Consider the following 21,265-nt stretch of genomic DNA (forward strand, 5'->3'; position numbering starts at 1 on the left):
CAATTAATATGTTATGTACATTCATATTATTGTACAACTATCACCATCATCCAACACTATAACATTTTTACCTTCTGAAACTGAAACTGAAACCCTTTAAATAATAACATTCGCTTTCTTCCTCCCTTTAGCTCCTGACTTTTTGTTTCCGTGAATTTGACTACTCTAGTACAATGAATATGTATAAGTGCAATAACACAATATTTGTTCTTTTATTTTGGCATATTATGCTTAGCATAATGTCTTCAAAGTTTACCCATTATTGGACTGGGGATTTAGCTCAGTGGCATAAGCACCTGCCTTGCAAGCAGGTGGTCGTGAGTTGGATCCCTGGTACCGATTTAAAAAAAAAAAAAAAAGTATCACTACCAAAGTTTACCCGTTGTCACGGTTTATGTTGGTGGCCCCCAGGCCTCATGCATTTGCATTGTGTATTTGTGATTGGTTCATTGTCTAGCACTTGGATTGGAGGTGTGAGTGCTACACTGGCCTAGGGGTGGAGCCAGGATGTAATGTAATGGCAGGAAAAAGGTATGTCTTGCTTTCTTTTGCCGGTTTCTGGCTCGTTGTTTGCAGCCATCATGAACTGCGTCTCTGCCATGCCACCCTGCCTTGGAACCAACTGAGTGTAGACTAAAACCTCCAAAACGTGTAAGAAATAATCCTTTCCTTTCCCAACTTTGGGCATTAGGTATTTTGTCTCAGCAATGAGTAAAAAGTAACTAATACACCTGTAACACAATGTGTCAGAACTTCCCTCCTCCTAAAGGTTGAATAATATTCCATGGTATGTATATACTACATTTTGCTTATCCACTTGTCCATTAATGAACATTTGGGATGTTTCTACCCTTTGCCTATTGTGAATAATGCCACTACGAATATTAGTGTAAAAATATTTACTCAAGTTCCTGGTATAAATTGTTTTAACTATATACACCAAAGTGAATTTGCTCATTTGCCAATTCTATGTTTAACGGGGGGAGGGGGGAGCTTGAGACAGGGTCTTACTCTGTAGTACAGGTTGGCCCAGAACAGGCAACCCTCCTGCCTCAGCCTCCTGAGTGCTGAGGTTACAGACATGTGCCATCATACATGGCTTATGTTTAATTTTTTGTCATACTGTTTTCAACAACTGCATCATTCTGCATTCCTACTAACATTGCACAAGGGTTCCAATTTCTTCTTTTTCTTGTTACTCTGCTTTTGCTTTTTGAAAAACTGTTTTTGAGGCAGTGTTTCATGATGTAGCTTAGGCTGACACTGAACTTGAGATCTTTCTGCCTCAGCTTCTATTTTTGGTTTTAGCTATCCTAATGAGATATGGTTTCTCACTTGTGGTATTAATTTGCATTTGCTTAATCATTAATGAGGTTGAACATAATTGAATATGCTTATTAGTCATTTGAATATCTTTTTTCCTGTGTTTTGGCAGTGGAGGTCAAACCCAAGGCATTGTGCCTGCACAGCAAAGGGCCTCACCACTAAGCTATACACCTGGCCCCTCATTTGTATACCCCCCTTAGAAGAATGTCTATTGAAGTCTATGGCTCATTTTTGAGCTGTTTTTAATTTTTTTTTATTTTAAAGAGATTAAGACAAAAGAGGACATAACAAAGCAGGTCAGAACAGAACAATGTAAGCAACACAGTATTTCACCACAGGACAACCCGTAATTAAAAGTAAAAACCACAATGTCTCTTTCTTTGAAATAGTTGAATATAACTTCTTATACAAATAGTATCAAACATAACAAAATAGTATAAAAACATTCAAGAGAATGAGAGTATTATAGGGCATTGAGAACAAATAACAGAAAACAAACAATGGCTATCTCAATTTCCATAAAAATTTATTTATGCTATCACACATTGTAAAATCCAATAAGATACAACATGATAGAACCAGTGGAAACAAAAGAACAAAAGCATGGTAAGACTCCAGAGTAAGATGACATTAAATCAGCACTGGCTGTTATAATGTCTTCTTTTCTTCAAAATAGCTATTCATACCATCACAAATAATAAAACCAAACAAAGCAGGATAAAACCATTCCAACTAATGAATGAAAACATTTCAAGGCTTCAAAGCAATGTAATGGGGAATCATGATTACCATAAACTCTTATGTACTCTTACTATTTCTTACATTAGGGAGATTATACAGTATTTATACATATGAGTAAATTTATTTCACTTATAAGTATGGTCTCAAGTTGCATCCATTCATTTATAAATATCTCAATGTGATCATTCTTTATGGCTGAGTAGTACTCCATTGTATAAAAATACCACAACATTTTTATCCATTCCTCAGTTGATGGACACTTAGGTTGTTTCCAAGATCTGGCTATTACAAATTGCGCTGCTATAAACATGGGTTCACATATATCACTGTGGTATGATGTTTTCAGTTCTTCTGGGAATATGCCTAGAAGTGGAATAGCAGGGTCAAATGGGACTTCCAATCCCAGGTTTTTGAGGAATCTCCAGACTGACCTCCACAGTGGTTGCACCCGTCTAGATTCCCACCAATAGTGCAGGAGAGTTTCTTTTCCCCACAGCCTCTCTCGCATTTGTTATTGGTAATTTTCTTGATGCTGGCCATTCTTTCTGGAGTGAGATGGAATCCCAGTGTTGTTTTAACTTGTATTTCTCTAAAGATCAATGATGATGAACATTTTTTCATGCATTTATTTGCTATTTGTATTTCTTCATCTGAGAAGTGTGTATTCATCTCAGATGCCCATTTTTGGATTGGGTCTTTGAATTTAGGGGGTCTGGTTTTGTTTAATTCTTTATATGTGTTAGACAGAAGTCCTTGGGCTGAGAGACAGTTGACTAAGAATTTTACCCAGTTTGTGCATATTGTTTTCCCTATGCTGGAGATTGCTTTCAACATGCAGAAACTTTTTAATAAGATGTGATCCCAGTTATTGATTCTGAGAAGTATTTCCCGTGCAGTTTGATTCCTGTTTATCAATTCTCTACCTACCCCTATATCTTCAAGATTTTTACCTAATTTGTCTTCCAATAGATTTAGTGTTTCTGTTTTAATATTCATATCTTTGACCCATTTAGATTTCAGTTTAGTACATAGTGATAGGCATGGGTCTAGTTTTAGTTTTCGGTACATGCAGAGCCAGTTTTTTTTTTTTTTTTAAGCACAATTTATTAAAGAGACTGTCATTCTTCCAGTGAATATGTTTGGTGCCTTTATCAAAGATAAGGTGGTTGAGTGTGTTTGTAGTTGTGGTTGTATCTTTTAATCTATTCCATGGAGCTTCAGATCTGTTTTTATTGCAGTGCCATGTTGCTTTTATCACAGTAGCTTTGTAGTATAACTTCAAGTCAGGGATTGTGATGCCTCCAGCCTTGCCTTTGCTGCTCAGAATTGTCTTTGCTATTCTAGGTTTCTTCTGGTTTCAAATGAATCTTAGGAGTGATTTCTCTAGATCAGGGAGGTATGTTGATGATATTTTATTGGGATTGCATTGAGTTGTATAACAGTTTTGGGAGAATAGCCATTTTCACAATATTTATTCTTCCTATCCGTGAACAAAGAATGTCTTTCCGGTTTCTAAGATCCTCTTCAATTTCTTTTTTCAGGGTATTATAATTTTCCCTGTATAAATCTTTTACTACTTTCATGAGATTAATTCTTAAGTGTTTCATTTTTTGGGATGCTAGTGTGAAAGGAGTGGTTTCTCTTATTTCTCCCTCAGTGATTTTGTTGTTAGTGTATATGAATACTTTTGACTTTTGAGTATTGATTTTGTATCCAGCCACATTGTTGAAAATATTTATTATATCTAGGAATCTTTCCATGGAGTTTTGGGGGTCTTCTATGTAGACTGTCATGTCGTCTGCAAATAATGATAATTTAGCTTCTTCTTTTCCTATCTTTACCCCATTCATTTCTCTCTGTTGTCTAATTTCTCTGGCTAGTATTTCCAGTACTATGTTGAATAGGAGCAGTGATAAGGGACATCCATGTGTTGTGCCTGATTTCAAGGTAAAGGCCTTCAGTTTTTGGCCATTTAATATGATGCTAGCGGTTGGTTTGTCATAGATGGTCTTTATCATATTGACGTAAAGACCATCTATTCCAATTTTCTATAAAGTTCTTATCATGAATGAATGTTAAACTTTATCAAAAGCTTTTTGTGCATCTATAGAAATGATCTTGAGATTCATACATTTGGCTCTATTGATATGGTGGATTACATTTATTGATTTACGTATGTTGAACCATCCCTGCATGCCTGGGATGAATCCCACTTGGTCCTAGTGTATAATTTTCTTGATGATTTGCTGCATCTTGTTTTGCCAATATTTTGTTGAGTATTTTTGTATCTGTGTTCAATAGGGGGATTGGCCTGTAGTTCTCTTTTTTATTTGGGTCTTTGTCAGGTTTTGATACTAGAATAATATTTGTTTCCAGGAATGACATATGAAGAATTGCTTTCCTTTCAATTTCTTTGAGGAGTTTGAGGAATGGCGGCATTAAGTCTTGTTTCTTTTCTTGTAGTATTCCACAGTGAATCCATCTGGGCCTGGGCTCTTCTTTGTAGGTAAGGACTTACTTACATTTCCAATTTCATTAATAGAAATTGGATTATTTAGCAGTTTTGAATCTTCTTGACCCAGCTTTGGTACTTTATATGTTTCTAGAAATCTGTCCACGTCTTCTGTGTTGTTCAACCTATGAGAGTAGAGGTTTTTGAAATAGGTATTGATGATCTTATGTATTTCCACAGAATCTGCAGTGATTTCATCTTTTTCATTCCTTATTGCATGATTTTGAGCTTTTTCTATCCTTTTAAAAATAAGGTTTACTAGGGGTTTATCAATTTTATTTATTCTTTCAAAGAACCAACTCTTTGATTCATTGGATTGTTTTCTTAGTCTCTATTGCATTATTTTCTACTCTGATTTTTATAATTTCCTCCCTTCTTTTGGCTTTGGTCTTGACTTGCTTTTCTTTTTCTAGATGTTTTAGGTGTAGCATCATGTTGTTTATTCGTATTCATTCTGTTTTCCTAATGTGGGAACTCAGTGCAATAAATTTTCCTCTGAGGACTGCTTTCATTGAATCCCACACATTCTGTTCAGTTGTATTTGTATTTTCATTGGCTTGTAGGTATTGTTTAATTTCTTCTTTAATTTCCCCTGTGACCCACTGATTGCTCAAGTGTATTATTCCATTTTCATGTGTTTGTGGTCTTTTTTGCAGTTTCTGTTATCACTAATTTCTAGTTTCATGGTGCTATGATCTGATGACATGCATGGGATAATTTCAATTCTTTTGCATTTATCTAAAAATTTTCTGTGGGTGTAGTATATGACCTATTTTAGAGAATGTCCCATGTACTTCTGAGAATGTATATTTTGATGTTGTTGGATGGAGCACTCGGTATATGTCTATGAAGTCCATTTGTTCACAGGTGTGATTCAGTTCTGTTATTTCTTTGCTGACTTTCTGTCTGATTGATCTGTCCCTTTGTGTCAATGGTGTGTCAAGGTCTCCTGTTATAATTGTGTTATTGCTTACTTGATTTTTCATTTCTGTTAATACTTGCTTGTATAACTGGGTGCTCTAGAATTTGATGCATATATATTGAAGATTGTAATCTCTTTCTCTTGAAGTTTTACCCTTACTAGTAGGTAGTGACCTTCTTTATTTCTTCTGATCCTTCTTGGTTTGAAGTTCACATTGTCTGCAAACAGAATAGTAACCCTTGCTTTTTCTGGGTTCCTGTTGCATGAAGAATTATTTTCTGTCCTTTGAATTTCAGTCTGAGTTTCCTTTTGGTTTAGATGGGTTTCTTGTAGACAGCATATTTTTGGATGTTGTTTCTTGATCCATTCTGCCAGTCTATTTCTTTAATAGGTGAATTGAGACCATTTAAATTAATGATTATAACTGTTGTATATTGGTTTATTGTTGACATGTTATCTTCCTGCTGTTGCATCTTTATCTTTCCATTATGTTTAATTGTCTGCCTTGCTTAGTGGCTTTTTCCTATGTGTATCTAAACTGTCTTTCAGTATTCTTTGCAGGGTTGGTTTGGTGATCATGAAGTTCTTCAGCTGTTCTTTATCATGAAAGTATCTTATTTCTCTATCCATTTTTATGGACAGTTTGCAGAGTATGTCAGTCTAGGTTGGAGGTCATTTTCCTTTGGGATCTGAAATACTTCTCTCCATGCTCTTCTTGACTTCATTGTTTGTGCTGAGAAGTCTGCTGTGATTCTGATAGGTTTTCCTTTTGTCTCTAACAGCTTTTAATACTCTATTCTTATGTTGAATTTCTGTGATGGTGACTATTATATGTCTGGGTGTAGTTTTATTTTGCTTATGGCTATTTGGAGTTCTGTATGCTTCACTAATCCTAATGTCAGTTCCCATTCTCATATTTGGGAAATTTTCAGCTATTACTTCTGTAAATAGTCTCTGGATATTATTTGTGTTGTTCCCTTCTTTCTCATTTATCCCTTTCAATCTTATGTTGGTTTTCTTTGCATCATTTTTCAGCTGATGAATTGTTATGTCCTGATTTCTTGTTATTTTTAAAGGATATTTCCTTTCCTGTTCACTAGCTGCAATCTTGTCTTCAAGGTCTGAAATTTTATCTTCACTTTCGTTGAGGTAGTTTTGACAACTTTCAATGGAATTTTTGATTTCCTGTATATCCATTTGGTTCTGCTTCATGTATTCTATTTGTTTCTTATATTGTTCAGCCATGCATTCTATTGTTTGCTCCTCTAATGTTTTAACTTCTTCTTTAGATTTGTTCAGCATCTCTTTCACTTCTTTTACCTTAGAGATTATTTCTAATTTGAATTCCTTTAAAGCTTCCAGGAGTTGCTTCTTTTTTTTTTTCAGTTGCTATTATTTCAGGTATTTCAGGTGTATGGTATATATTTTCTTCTATGTACATGGCTCCTTTCTTGGGGTGGACTGAAGGTTTAAGGTTGCATTTTGGCCTTTTGTCATTTTCCTATATTTCCTTGTTTCAAGTGATGTCCCAAAGCTTCCCCTGAATGTGTTGGAAATTATCTCCTATGCGCTTGGCTCCTGGGACTGAATGCAGGTTGCTGAGCATGGTCTAATCAGGCCCACAGGACCTCCTGTGCCACCTCCATTGTTCCAAGAAGCTGGGTGAGCACCTAACCACTGTGGATGATGGTCCAAAGTTCTCCTTGGGTAAGTGCCAATGCTCTGGATCTCACTTCACATGCCCTTAACTCCCCTGATTGATACAGGTCATTGGGCATGATCTAGTCTGACAGCAAAATCTCCCAAGCCTAGTCTAGTGTGGCTGGAAGCTGGGTGGGTCCTTAACCACTGGGGAGCAATGATCTTAACCTCTCCCGGGGCCCTGCCACGGAGTACAGAAACTCACCACTCAAGCTGATTCTTTTTATTGCTGAGTTTTAGGAGTTATTTGTATATTCTGGATATTAACTCTTTATCTGCTATGTGACTTGCAAATATTTTTTTTCCTGTCCTATAGATTTGCAAAATATTCTGTCCTATACCATTATACTGTGCTGTGGTGTCTTTTGATATACAAAACTTTCTAATGTCAACAAAGTCCCACTTGTCTATTTTTTCTTTTGTTGTTTCCACTTTTGGGTGTCATATTTAAGGAATTATTCCCAAATTCACTGACATGAAGAATCCTTTCTTGGAGCTGGAGATGCAACTTCTTAGTAGAGCATGTGTTTAGAAAGCTCAAGGGTCCAAATTTAATCCCCAACACTAAAAAGTGAAATCTTCTCCTCAACTTTTCTTATAAGAATTTTATAATTTTAACTCATGTTTCTATTTTTGTTCCATTTTGAACTTTTTTTGACGGTGTTGGGGAATGGACCCAAGGCCTTTGCTCAGAACTACATTCTCAGACCTGGTTTAATTGTTTCAGCTATACACCCAAAAGTGAATTTGCTCAATCATTTGCTAATTTATGTTTAACTGGGGAAAGCATTGAGACAGTTCTTTACTGTTTTTGTTTGAGACAAACTCACTAAGTTGTCCAGGTTGTGCTCAAACTTGTGATTCTCCTGTGTCAGCCTCCTAGAGTGCTGGGATTATAGTCATGTGCCATCTGACTCATTCCAGTTAATTTTTGTGTATGGTGAGGTAATGGTCCAACTTCATTATTTTGTATGTCAACATCGAGTTTTCCCAGAATCATTTACTGAAAGGTGATTCTTTGCCTATTGGATGCTTTGGGACTCTTGTCAAAAAGCATTTAACCATTTATATGAGGATTTAATTTTGGTCTCTCTGTTCTCTTCCATTGCTCTATATATCTGTCCTTGTGGTACTATTCTGTTGTTTTTACTATTATAGATTTGTAGGAAAGTTTGAGATCCAGAAGTGTGGGTTCTCCAATATTGTTCTTTTCCAAGAACATTTTGTCTATTTAGGGTCCCTTGAGATTTCATATGAATTCTAAGATGTACTTTGCTATTTCAGTAAAACCAAACCAAACCAAGACAAAACAAATGAAACAACTCAGTATTTTGATAAGGGTTACATTGAATCTATAGATCTCTTTGGATAATATTGTCATCATAACAATGGTAAATCTTTCAAAGCATGGACACAAGATGTCCCTCTATTTTATGTTTCTTCTTAATTTCCTTAGAAACATTTTGTAGTCTTTCAATGTATAACTCTTCTGCCACCTTGGTTAAATTTATCTTAAAATTTATTTACTATTTTGATGCTGCTGTAAATAAATTTGCTCTCTTAATGTTCTTTTCAGGTTGTTCATTGTATGTATACGTAATTTATTTTTGTTGCTTTTATACTCTGAAACTGCTGAATTTATGAGTTCTAACAGCTTTTTGTGGATTCTGAAGTTTTTTTATCTATAAGATCATATCATCTGCAATAAAGATAATTTTACTTTTTCATTTCTAATATGGATGAATTTTAATTATTTAGAAATATTTTCATGAACTTTAGAATATCTATTTATCTATGAACATTTTACCCTATAACATCACTATAATTGTTTATTAATTGCAGTTTTCTGTTGATTCTTCAGGATATGATAGTAGATGATCATGTCATCTGTGAATAGATACATTTTATGTCATCCATAATTCAGGAAATTTTTATCCCTTTTTTGTCTCATTGTATTAACTAGGCCTGCCAGAATGATTTTGAGTAGTGACACTGAGCAGACTTTCTTGCCTTCTTCTTGATTTTAGCAAGAAACCATCTAGTTTCTCATTGTTCATTGTGATGTTAGTGTAAGCTTTTTATAGATGTTCTTTTGTAGAGCTTTTGTCAAGAATCAGAGTTGGATTCTGTTAAATTATTTGTCTGTACCTATTGATACAGTCATATTTTTCTTCTTTAAGATATTGTTATGATGGATATGATAATTGATTTTCAATGAACATATTAACAATAAATGAGTTGGAGTCTTTTAGTAAATCCAACCTTTGTGCTTCTTCAAGAATAGTTTCCATTGATTACTCTTTTCCTGCATATGGGCCATACTTTTTTCTCTGTGCATCTCATAATTATTTGTTAAAAAGACATTTCAAATAATGTAATTTGGCTGTTCTAGAAATCAGTTCTTCTTAGAGTTTGTTTCTATGACTTCTTATTTTAGCTGTTTGTTTGGTAACATTTCCAAACTAATTCTATAAATGGAGTCCTTGTCATATGTGGCTATTGATGTGTATGCTGGTTAGTTAGTGGTTAGCTCATGATTGGACAGAGATTTCCTTAAGTGCCGATAACCAATAAATCAGTAATTATCCACCCCTTGATGAGGGTTCTGTGTGTGTGTGTGTGTGTGTTGGACACCTTCTTAGTGCTCCCATGGCAATTCTACTAAGTCTCAGTGTCAGCAAGAGGTGAGAATTTAGATCCTTATCAGGTGTATCTAGAGTGTGATCATGGCCTTACTTCTGCAAGTAGCCTTCTAGAACTCCAAGAGTTTGTCAGAGTAGGTCAAAGCCCCATGTGAATGCCTCATTTTTCAGTTCTTCAAGATTTCTGATCAGATAATCTCTAGTTTGCCCCAGTTGGTACTGCTGCTATGAGGTTAAATGATTGGCATTGGTGTTTTTTATAAATTGTCTGGGGGATGGGATACATTCTTCTGAGTGAGCTCTGAGCCAGGTCAAATAGAAACAAGCTCTGTGACTGATGCTTTTTCAGGAAATTCCTAGACAGATCAAATAGTGACAGTTCCCTGGAATCAGTCATTCTGGTTAGTATTAGGCCGCTGATTTTTAAGGTGACCATGGGACTTGAAAGAATGAGATGAGTGTTAGGGAAACTGAGGCACAACTGAGACCACTGAGGCAAGCAAAGTTGAAGCAACTTCTGAGGACTTTATTATTGACTGGGTGCATTTAGGTCAAGGGTGAAAAGATTGTTATCCTTGAGCAAGGGGTGAGGACGTGTTTTTACAGGGGATTTTAGGTAGGGGAGGGACATATTGCTGAGGGAGGTACAAAATTTTGGGTCTCTGTGCAGGCCTAAGACTAGGTGATGGACAAGGCAGTGTTGGGTACAGAGGGTGCTGGCAGGCACAGCATGTCTCTTGTGGTTTTCATGGAACCAGCTTTTTTCAGGCTGAGCTGTGTGGGGACAATGGCTGCATTCCTGTTGAATGCCATGCTCCCCCAAGTGTGAATAACAGATCTGTTTGGGGGAGTTTTTCTCTCCTAGTTGGATGGGGGGGGTCTAGTTCAGAGACATGACAGTGAGGAACAGGGCAGGTCTAAATTCCACAAAGTTCACTGTTCTTACCAAGAGTCAGTAAGTTTTTTTAATAAAATTCTTTGAATTGGTGTAAGCTTTTGGTTAATGTCCAGAGATCTGGAAAAGTTGATATTGATGATTTGTGCCAGAGTTCTCATTGTTTTTAAGGAGGAGCAGACTTTCAGCTTTCCTTTCTCCACCATTCCAGACATCTTGTTTTGAGTGACTCTTTTAGGCTAGGCAGACATCTGTGAACAAAGGGGGAGAAATTCCAGGCAGAAATATAAGCATGTGCAAAGGATGGGAAAGGCATAGAACAGATCACAGAAATGCTTTGAGAATCACCCGTGTAACCTCACTCTATGTATCACCAAGCTGGGACCTCTCTGGGTCACACATCAGTGAGGTCACCTGTGCATGTCCTGACCTGAAGCCCCATAAAAATGTCCCCTTTTCTGGAAGCTATTCCATTGGCTTCCCTGTTGATCCCTCTCTTGAGGCCTCACACAAGTCTCACCCCTCTACCATCACCTCTTTCCTGGATCACCTGAAGTTACAGTTTGGTTGATCTCTGCTTCTCATTCTCCTGAAACCATCAGTCTATTCTCTACTAAGAAGTTAGAGTGATCAGGTTAAAACAGAAGTCACTCTACATTCCTTCTCTGTTGAAAACCTTCCCACAAGCTTCTCATCTCACTCAGAATAAAAATATGAAATCCTTGTAACAGTCTATGGGACATACACAAACTAAATCCTTGTTTTTTAATTCATAATCATAAACTTAACTAATTCAGTTAGGTTTGAAAGAGAGAAAAGAAAATATAGAACCCAAATAACTACAGTGACAGCACAAAGACCATAGGATATTACAAGCAGATGGGGCAGAGGGGTGCCCTCCTGAAGGAACGCTCTCATGGTTAAGATACACATGAGTTGTATATATTAGAGTTGTCTGCAATGAGCAAAGGTACACTTCTGCCTGGTATTGCCATTCTGAGAGCCAGAGCATCCCATGGCTTCCATGATGTTAGTGCCCTCTTTTACCTTCCCAGAGACCACATGCTTGCCATCCAACCACTCAGTCTTGGTAGCTCAGGTAAAGAACTGGGAACAATTTTATTTGGTCCAGTATATGCCATGAACTAGATTTTGTTGCTGGAACAAAATTCCCACAACCAAAGTTAAAGGAGTAAGGTTTTATTTTGGCTTACAGTTTGTAGAGGTTTCAGTCCATAATTGGCTGGCTCTAAAGCAAGGTAGCATGGCAGAGGGACATCACAGAGGAGAAACTGTTCTTAGTGTGGCAAGAAAGGAAGAAGGCACCAAGTAACAAGTGATGGCAGCAGTGGAAGCAGCAGCAGCAGCAAGCAAGCAATCCTTCTTTCCATTTTTTATATTGCATCCAGACTACTTGTCCTTTGGGCAGATAGCACTCACACCCAGAATGGAACACCCTTAATCCTAACATCACATTCTTAATTACAGCATCCCATATTTTAGATACAGTCACCTTCAAAAAGCCATACCTATGACCACATGAGGCTTTGGGGGGGACATCTAGATATAAGTCATAACAACCTATATGCTTCAGGATGAAATTCTTATCATTGAATTTCTTCCTGGAGATGGAGTTGTGAGTGTCATTATGGCACCCTGGCATATAAATCCAGGAATCCTGTGAAAGCAAGAACCCTTGTAACCAAATTCTTTCTCTTCAGTGCTCAGAGCATGGAAGTTTTCAGCTGTTTTTGGAACTTTGGAAATAGCTCAAAGGAAATGTGGTCTAAGGGCTTGCCATGGACAGCAATGTCAAAGAACACAGTGGCATTGACTATGAATAGTGGGAGATGGCCTGAATTCCTGTTATAGCTCAGCTCTTCTCTAGCACCCTGACTTTCTACACAGCCACCCACGTGCACACCCCATAATTTGTGAGAGCTCAACAGATTGTTCACTCCTTCCAGAGTATTGGTCTCCCAGATATCTGTGTGGTATGCTTAAAATTATTTTTTGAGACAAAGTATCTTTAAATGGCTCATGCTGACCTTGAGCTTGTGATCCTGCTATCCCAGTCTCCACAGTAGCTGGGGTTATGAATGTGTGTCACTACATCACACTTCAAGTCTTGAATGAAATAGTACTTCCTTGGAGAGGTCTTCCCTGGCTACTGCCTTAAAACTTTTATCCCCAGCTCCTCCCCAACATCTCTATCTCTTATACTTTATTTTTCTTCTCAGATCTTCCAACATAGCACATTGGGTATTGGTTGACTTTATTGATTTCACTGAGCTCTATGAAGCAGCAATTTCTGTCTGGCTTTCCAAATGCTTTATTCGTAGTGCTAAGAGTGGTGCTTAGTACATAGTAGGTACTTCAAGCACATTTGTCTAATGAAAAGTTTTTGATAATCAGAATTTTGGACAGGTTTTTGAGTAATGCAAAGTCAGGACCAGGAAGTTACTTAGATCACCACATCTGACTGCCTGCTCTCATTGGACAAGTGGAGAGGCTGTGGCTCAGAGAGGGGAAATAACTCATCCAAAGTCTCAGTCGGTTAGTTTAATTGGAAGTCAACAATTTAACCCTTAGAAGTGAGGAGACTTCCCATGCCTGTTTTCTTAGGAGTTGCCCTATCTTACCAAGAAGCCTCATCTAGGCCGGAGGGGAGGGGCGGGCTTGTTGGGGTTTAGGAGCCAGGATGCTAAGGAGTAAACTGTATGGAATGCCTGCTTTGTGCCAGGCACTATGCTAGACACTTTACAGAAAGTGTCTCATACTCTCTCATTACTCTTAGGATTGTGAATAAATAATCCTTCCTCCATTTTACCAGTACAGAAACTGAAAACCAGAAGAGAAGTAACGTCACATAGCCACTAAGAAGAGAAATGACTTGTCACATTAGCCACTAAGTGGTGGAGCCAGGCTTTGGATCCAAATCTGTGGGCCTGCAGGATCAGGAGTTTTTCTCTGATGTTCAGGACTCCAGCCAGCTCTCTGGGGACTTCAGCTCTAGGTAGGAGTCTCAGCCAGGGGCTCTGGGAGCAGCAGGTCTAAAACAGGCCATGACTGGCCCAGGAACTGCAAGAATCCCACACACTGCTGTGCTTCTGGTCCAGGGCCCCCTTTTCTCTGTCCCAGACCTGTAGAGCGGGGCTTATTTTCAGAGTTGGACTATCATTTTCCCTAAAGAGTGTGAATGGTCTACAGTTGAGCCCAATGGAGGCTGCTCCTGGCCTTGGAGTGGAGGAGAAAGGGGGGAGGGGAGGGGAGCAGACTTACAGAAGGGATAGCTTTGCAGTGTTTCAGCCTAATATCCTGGAGCTATTCCTAGGTAGATTGTGGTCAGTGGAATTACGCTTTTATCAGGCTGCTGGGAGTTTCAATAAAATCTTTATGGCCGGGATAGTTCTCTTTATGGAAATCAGATTATTGAAGTGCCTGCTGGGGGGAGGGCTACACCAGCCTGCCTTTCTCCTCTCTGGCTCCCTCCTCCCCTTCAGGACAGCTCTCCACACAGCTGCTGCTTCTCTCCCCTCCTCCAGGCCCCCAGCTCCCAGGAAAATGTGAATTCTATCTGCTGCAACTTGGAGCTGGCCTTAGCAGGCAGTGAGGCATAAGGGGACTCGCTGAGGGGGCTTGTGGGCTGCAAAATTAGTGCTGCAGAATAGCCTTCTCTCATCCCCCACCATCATCCATAGCAAGGAGCCTTTTCTCTGCTCCTGGGTATTTATATGGGCAGTTGCCAGGCAGCCCTTAGCATACACCTGAGTTCCACCTCCTCCCTTTACCACCACCTGCCCTGTCTAGCAGTCCATAGAAACCTCCTTCCCCAGCCTCCCTCAGGGCTAGAGTTGAGGTTTGCCCCTGAGGCAGTGTTGCCCCAACTCTGTGAGGACTTTCTTGGAAGTGGCCTGTCCCCTGATTTTTCCTGAGGAGTAGAGGAACAACTGTTGTTGAAGGCCCCTATGCTCTACCTCATAAAGTACCTGCTCAGGGAGGGCCTGCTCTAGGAAGTTTTCCCTATGGCTTTCTGGGAGGTTTTAATTTAGCAAAAGGAAAGTGGTTGGGGCCAAATGGTCTCTTTCTGGGCTGGAGTCTGTAAAAATTTGAGCTTTTACCTATCCAAGTTCTCCCACTTCCTACCTTCTAATGTTCTCCCTGTAATACCTTCTGTTAAATGACTAGTTCAAAAGACATCACAGTGCTACAGTGTATCTCAGTTATAGAATACTTGCCTTGCACACACAAGGCCTGGGTTCAATCCTCAGCACAAACACAAAAATTGTGTCCTCTGAGGAATGGCTAAAGGAACTGATGAAGAGAAGGCCCAGCTGAGTCTTTGCCATCAGTCACAAGGGTTGTCACAGGCAGAAGCAGCCAAGAGCTCTGTCCCATGTGGTCTCAAGAATGGAGCTAAGCCATGTTCCTGTTGGTTTCACTCTGTTATCACATGGAATCATCGCAATAACTTTTTGAGTTCAAGATTATTGTCCACATTCTCTAGATGAGGAAACAGAGGCCCAGGACCACATGTTCAGGAAGTAGTAGAGCAGCCTTTTGAAGCCAGATCACTTGACACGTTACTGCAGAGACCACTTCACAAAGGGAACAAATATGCAGCATTGGGATCAGGATAGTGACCTTTTTAAGATATTCCCCAAAGCATCCCTATGTCCATGTGCTGGGCACAGCAACTGCCAGGGTGCTGTTCCCTGTTTCACTTTAGCTCTTTTCCACCCCCACCCTCCTTGGGCCTCTGGCCTGAAGCTCAGCTTTGCATCTGCCCCTGGCATTCTTGCTCACGAGGGGCAGGGGTGGGGTGGAGTTGAGAATCTCTCCAGTGCATTTACCCCCAGACTCTCTTCCCTTGCAGGGTGATTTGACACCTCTCCCAGCCCAGGTAGCTTTCCCTGTGCCCCCATCCTGTCCACCCAGCTTCCAGATTCAGGCCAAAAGGACAAGCCACCTTCCTTCCAGAGCTGTCCAGAGACTGATGGGCAGGGTCAGTTCCTCAGGCCCTGGCACTAGGTGGGACTGTCTGAGCGGAGATCCCTCCAGTAATTTTTATTGACTTAGATATTTTCATATGTTAGATCTTCTTCTAATGTTCACAGGTTTTGGGATCACTCCTATTGTTTTCCATTCTTACTTCTCAGTCTCTGTTCCCCACCAGTCTTCCTCTTTTTCTCCCCTCTACATCCTTGTCTTTCAATGACTTTCTCCTCCTTTTTTCTTTTATTTTTACCTTAACTGTCTCTGTGTATTGTGTGAGGTCCATCTCTGTCTCTTTTCTGCTACCTCCATTACAGTCTCTATCTCCGCCTTGCTTTCCTTTATCCCACCTCCTCACCATATCTTTGTTGGTGTGTCCCCCTCCTGCCCCAGCCCCACTTTCAGATCCTCCCTGGCTGAGGGCCTGCTTGGCTTTACTGGGCTGTTTCCTCAGATACTTACAAAGGATATTTCTGTGTCTTAGTATTTCTGATGCTGGGTTGGAGCAAGATCACCTTGACCCCTGAGAAATTAGAGGAAACCATGCATCCTACAACCTCTCTTGCAAATGGAGGAAGTGATGCCCTGAGCCTCTGTCAGATGCCAGCTGAAATGGCTAGTCTGCTCAGAACTTAAAGGACACTTCAGAAGCCTTGTCTCTGAGACCATCTCCACCATGGCTACCCTTGTCCATATCTGGAGGCAACTCCTTGCAGCTGGTGCTTTGTCCCATTCTGACTGTAGCCTTATTCCAAAAGAGCTGGCTGCCTACCCTTGAAAGGGTGGAAAGAAGCTTAGCATTGTTGGAATATAGAGTGTAGAATGATAACATGACTGGCCATGAGCAAGCAGGATATGAGAAGAGGAGAGGGCTCAGGTCAGGTGGGGTGGGAGATGTCAAAGGAGTGTGACTGGACAGGTAGTGTGGGGCCAACCCAGGTAGAGCCTGAATTTAATCTTGGGTCTACTAGGGAGATACTAAGGGCTGCTAAGCAGGGGAAGGGAAATTACCTGATCTGCAAGTTATGAAATCCCTCTGGACCCTGGGTAGATACTGGATTGTAGAGGGACAAGACTGGAAGCATAGAGCCCAGTGAGAAGGCTATTCATGTGGTCCAGGTGACAGATGATGGGGCTTGGACCAGAGCAGTGGCAGCAGATATGGAGACATGGACTTTTTATGGCATACCTAGGATGCAGGAAATGGGACTTGGTGGCTGATTAGCTGTAGGCATGGAAGAGAGGGTGGTTTTCAAGCACATTTTGGCTTCACAAGACAGTGGCTGGTGGTAACCATTACTGGCATAAGAAACACAAGCCAAGGAACTGTTTGGAGGCTAGCTGAGATCTAGGTTGGCCACATGGAGTTCTCAGTGCTCATAGATCATCCAGACTGACACAGAAGTCAGGCATGGGTGGATCCTGGGGCTCTGAAAGAGGCCTGGAATGCAACTCAAGAAGTGGCAGATGTTCACTGAAGCCAAGGGTCTGGCTGAGCTGGCTCATAGCCAGAGATTAGAAAGGGAAGAGGTGAAGGCTCAGGGTAGGGCCTGGGTACATTTTGAGGAATGAGTGGAGCAGGAAAAAGTCAGTTAAAAATGCTGAGCAGGGTGACTCAGAGAGAAAGGAGGGACATCTAGGGAGGAGAGAAATGGAAAAGCCAAGAGAGGAGAATATTACCAAGGGAGGAAGGTGATTGGCTGGCTGAAATGTTACAAAGCCAGTTATGATGAGGGAGCACAAGTGCCAGCAGTGTTGGTGATGAGGTCCTTGATGACTTTCTATAGAATAGTTCCAGGGGCAATGGGTATGATGCCTGGACTGCAGCAGTTGAAAAGGTAGGAGCTGTCATATCCTTGTTCCTTTGATCATGTTACTTTGCTCAGGAGTGAAGGGCCAGTAAGCTTCCACTACTTGCCATTATGAGGAGGTCCTCAGCTCTCACATTCATACAAGTACATACTCTCACACATACAGACAAGTACTGTTTCATTCCCTTTTGCTTCAGCAGCCTAAATTCTAGGACTCCCCCACTCTTCCATTTCAGTTTCAGACTTAGAAATAAATTGTTCACAGCCCCAGTGGTGAAACTTTATCTGGGCTGGTAAAAAGCATGTGTCTGGAGCAGCTGAGCTCTGAGCTTGCTTCAGCCTCAGTTGGGGCAGGGTGGGAGATGGGGAGAGGACATGAATCAGAGATGGGGGTAGGTATAAAGAGCAGAGCAGGGAAGGGAAAGGAGGAAAGGAGATGGAGAAGTGGAAAGGGGATTGAGCAGAACTGTGAAAGCAGACAAGCTGGAAATGCTAGCGCCATAACCAATACAAACTTGTGTTAAAATCTTGCCTTCATGACTTCTTACTTCTGTGGCAAGTAATTTTCTGCACTGAAGTTTGATCATGTAAAATGGATTTAATAATAACACCTACCTCATTGGTACTCCTCATCAGATAGAATTTTTTTTCTTCTTCTCCCCCTTTCCCCTTCTCCCTCCACCCCCTGCCTCTTCTTCCTACTCCTCTTCCCCTTCCTTTTGCAGTTCTGGTAATTGAACTCAGGATGCTGTATCACTGAGCTATAGCCTCATCCCTTTTCATTTTTACTTTGAGATAAGGCTGATTCCTGGACTCAAGCAATCTTTCTGAGTAACTGGGATTACAGGTGTGAGGTGCCACACTTGGCTCTTATCATCACTCATTATTATTATCATGACAGACCTGGTGTTGGGAGAAAGGCAGACAGCTTTCTGGGGACTTTGCCTGGGCAGAGAAGTGACCACCCTTGGTCCCAGAGTCCCAGAATCCCCTGTACATTGTGCTCTGCTTTCCAGGGGGCCAGGGACTTTTATTGGGAGGTAGTAAAGATGTCTTGAACAAGTGTCAAAGAATGGTCCTTTCCCCAGGCTTTCAAGTTCCTGCAGCCCCGTAAGCTTTTCCCAGAAGGGAAGGGTGAGAACACTCTTGAGGGCTCACCTTCCTTAGCTAGCTGCACACCAAGGTCCATTCATTTTCAGGCTTAACTCTGGTGAGCTGAGAGCACGACTTTGCAGACACCTCTGGGCAGCTGCTCACCACATGGCACCTGGGTTTGAGAGTGATCAGGAGAAGCTTCTGATATCACAAGAGGGCAGGAGGCAGAAGGGCCTGATAAAAAGGCCTGTCTTGCTTTCTGGCCTGATGCTAGCCACCCCTAGCTCCCCTGCCCCTGGATCTGTGCAGTGCTGAGGAAATACCAACCCATGCATTTCCCCTGTGCCTACCTCCACTTCTTCCCTAACACCATCTTCCTGACCAGTCAGAGGACTTTGGCTAAAGGAGATCCGTTGCGGGGGAGACTATGGCTGCTGGAAGAGCATCTGTCACATCTGGCATGGCATCTGGTGTGGCAGGAAGTGGAGAACTGAGACACACACTTCAGGCTGGGAGGGGGTGCCATTTCCTTCTGATTGGCAGGGCAGGAAATTGGGGCCTGGACCATGAAGAAACCAACCAAAGAGTGCCAGGCCTCAAGGGGCTGTGGACCAGAAGCAGCTGTGGAAAACTATCTGCATGCAATCAAGTTTTCTATGACCTGGTGTGGAGGAAGGACCCCCAGAATTGAGGGCTTTGGGCCTTGCTCTCCCTTGAGGGTGAGGATGAGAAGCCAGGTGGAGATGATTCAGGGAGCATATAGTAGCTTAGAAGGGGTATGAGTCTGAGGAGAACGAAGAGGCAAGAGGGGCAGCTTGAGGGAAGCCACCATCCTCAGCTGACTTAATTCAGTGTTTTGGGAGAACCATTTTGGAGGGCAGGTGGTGAGGAAGTCCCCCAGCCCCCTAAATTCATGGGCTCTACGTGCAACTCTTGCTTGAATGGGTGGGGGCAGCAGTATGTGGTCAGGCCAGCATGGGGATGGATTCTGGTGCCTGCTTTGAAGGAGAGCTTGAAAACAATGTAGATGGCAAGGGCTTCCCCATGTGGGGAGGCCAGTCCTTGTGGACCTTCCTTGAGAGAGATCTTCATGAGAGAACAGGAGAGAAGGAGACTACAGTATTGCATGAGGGAACTGAGGGGCCTAAACTCAAGCCCCATGAGGAGGTGGTGGGGGTGGGGGTGGCTGGAGCCCCAGGGCCTAGAGCAGAGGAGGCCAGGGAGCTTTGTGGTCACCTCTTCTTTCACATCTCTGAGGGGCTGTGCTGAGCACAGGGAGCAGATGGTATCTGAGGGATCCCATGGGGGAAAGCCACAGAGAAGCTAAATCTTTATTCTCTTGTCATTGTTTGGTTTTTGCAGTCATGGGAATTGAACCCAGTGCCTTCATTTTGAGCTAAATCCATAGCCCTTTTCTTTTGAAGATTACTATGCAAAATAATAACCTTAATTATGTTCCTACCACCTTGTTTTGAAAGTTATATTGTCATTGTTTTGGGGTCTTTGTTATTTGTCTTTTTTGTTTCTTGTTTTTCTAGTAACTTTTTTGTTTTGCTTTTACCTCTAATACCGAAAGGATAGATGTACACGTAGAGGCTTATACATGTCTAGAACTTCTAAAGAGTTTACAAGAATTGATTGTATTATGCATGATGATACGAACAGCTACTTTAAAGAAAAAGACATTATGGTAGCCATTGCTGATTTCCTATCATCATGTTGTGAAGTCTAGTAATCCATAGCCCTTTTTATTTTTATTTTGAGTCAGGATCTCACCAAGTTGCTCAGGCTGTGCTCAAACTTGCTATCCTCCTGCCTCAACCTCCTGGAGTATGGGGATTACAGGCTTGTATTACCAGGACCAGATAGGAGACTCAATTTAAAATGGAATTTTCTTAAGAGTTGTGAGATTGAGCACATGAAATTGAAGAGAAAGCATAAAATTGAAGGGTAAGGGAGGTAGTGAGTGCTCCATCACTGGAGGTGTGTGGAAAATGGCTAGATGGCCACTTTGTGGATATGTAGAGTAGATGGAGTGGTCCCTTGCATCCTCTGGCCACCCTATCATGCCCAGCTCCATCACCTAGATTCAGTCCATTGCATGGGTATTTAGGCATGTGGCTGGCTCTGCTTTTCTCTCACCATGGGCTTAAAGAGTTGTGGGCCTCTCATAGGTTAGCATCTCACCACACTGAGCATAGTGAAATGTCAGATGGTGCCTTTTTGATTTTTTTCATGTCACATTGCTCCTAACAGCTCATCTGGGGCTCGACTCATGAAGCAACAGTGATTGGTTCCAACTTCATGGCAATTGAATAGATTCTTCAGGATAACTGTGAGTCACTGAAACTGCCTCACAGGCTGACCTGAGATTCAAAGCTCATGTAGGTGTGGCTTTACTGGATGCTTTGTGTTGATGTGAGGTACTAAACAGAGTCTGGGAAAGTGCAACGTGGAGGCCCAGACACAACCAATCTTTCCATAGGAGTCTGTCGCCACTCTCCCTCTCTTAATACAGACCAAATCCCCTCATCATTCCTGCTGCTCAGCTGTTGATACTATTAGCCCTGCTTTTCAAAAGAAATCCAGAATTGAACCATTTTTGAACCACCTTACCACATCCCC

General features: G+C 41.2%; 1 pseudogene; it reads right to left on the minus strand.

The window, feature by feature from the left end:
* Positions 1 to 11,645: 11,645 nt before the first annotated feature.
* Positions 11,646 to 21,265, minus strand: part of LOC101787755 (peptidyl-prolyl cis-trans isomerase A-like) — a 60,285-nt pseudogene continuing 50,665 nt past the window's right edge.

This window comes from Cavia porcellus, unplaced genomic scaffold (genome assembly GCF_034190915.1).
Source record: "Cavia porcellus strain 051 isolate PalLab524CR breed Dunkin Hartley unplaced genomic scaffold, mCavPor4.1 scaffold_3, whole genome shotgun sequence".
Taxonomy (NCBI): Eukaryota; Metazoa; Chordata; class Mammalia; order Rodentia; family Caviidae; genus Cavia; species Cavia porcellus.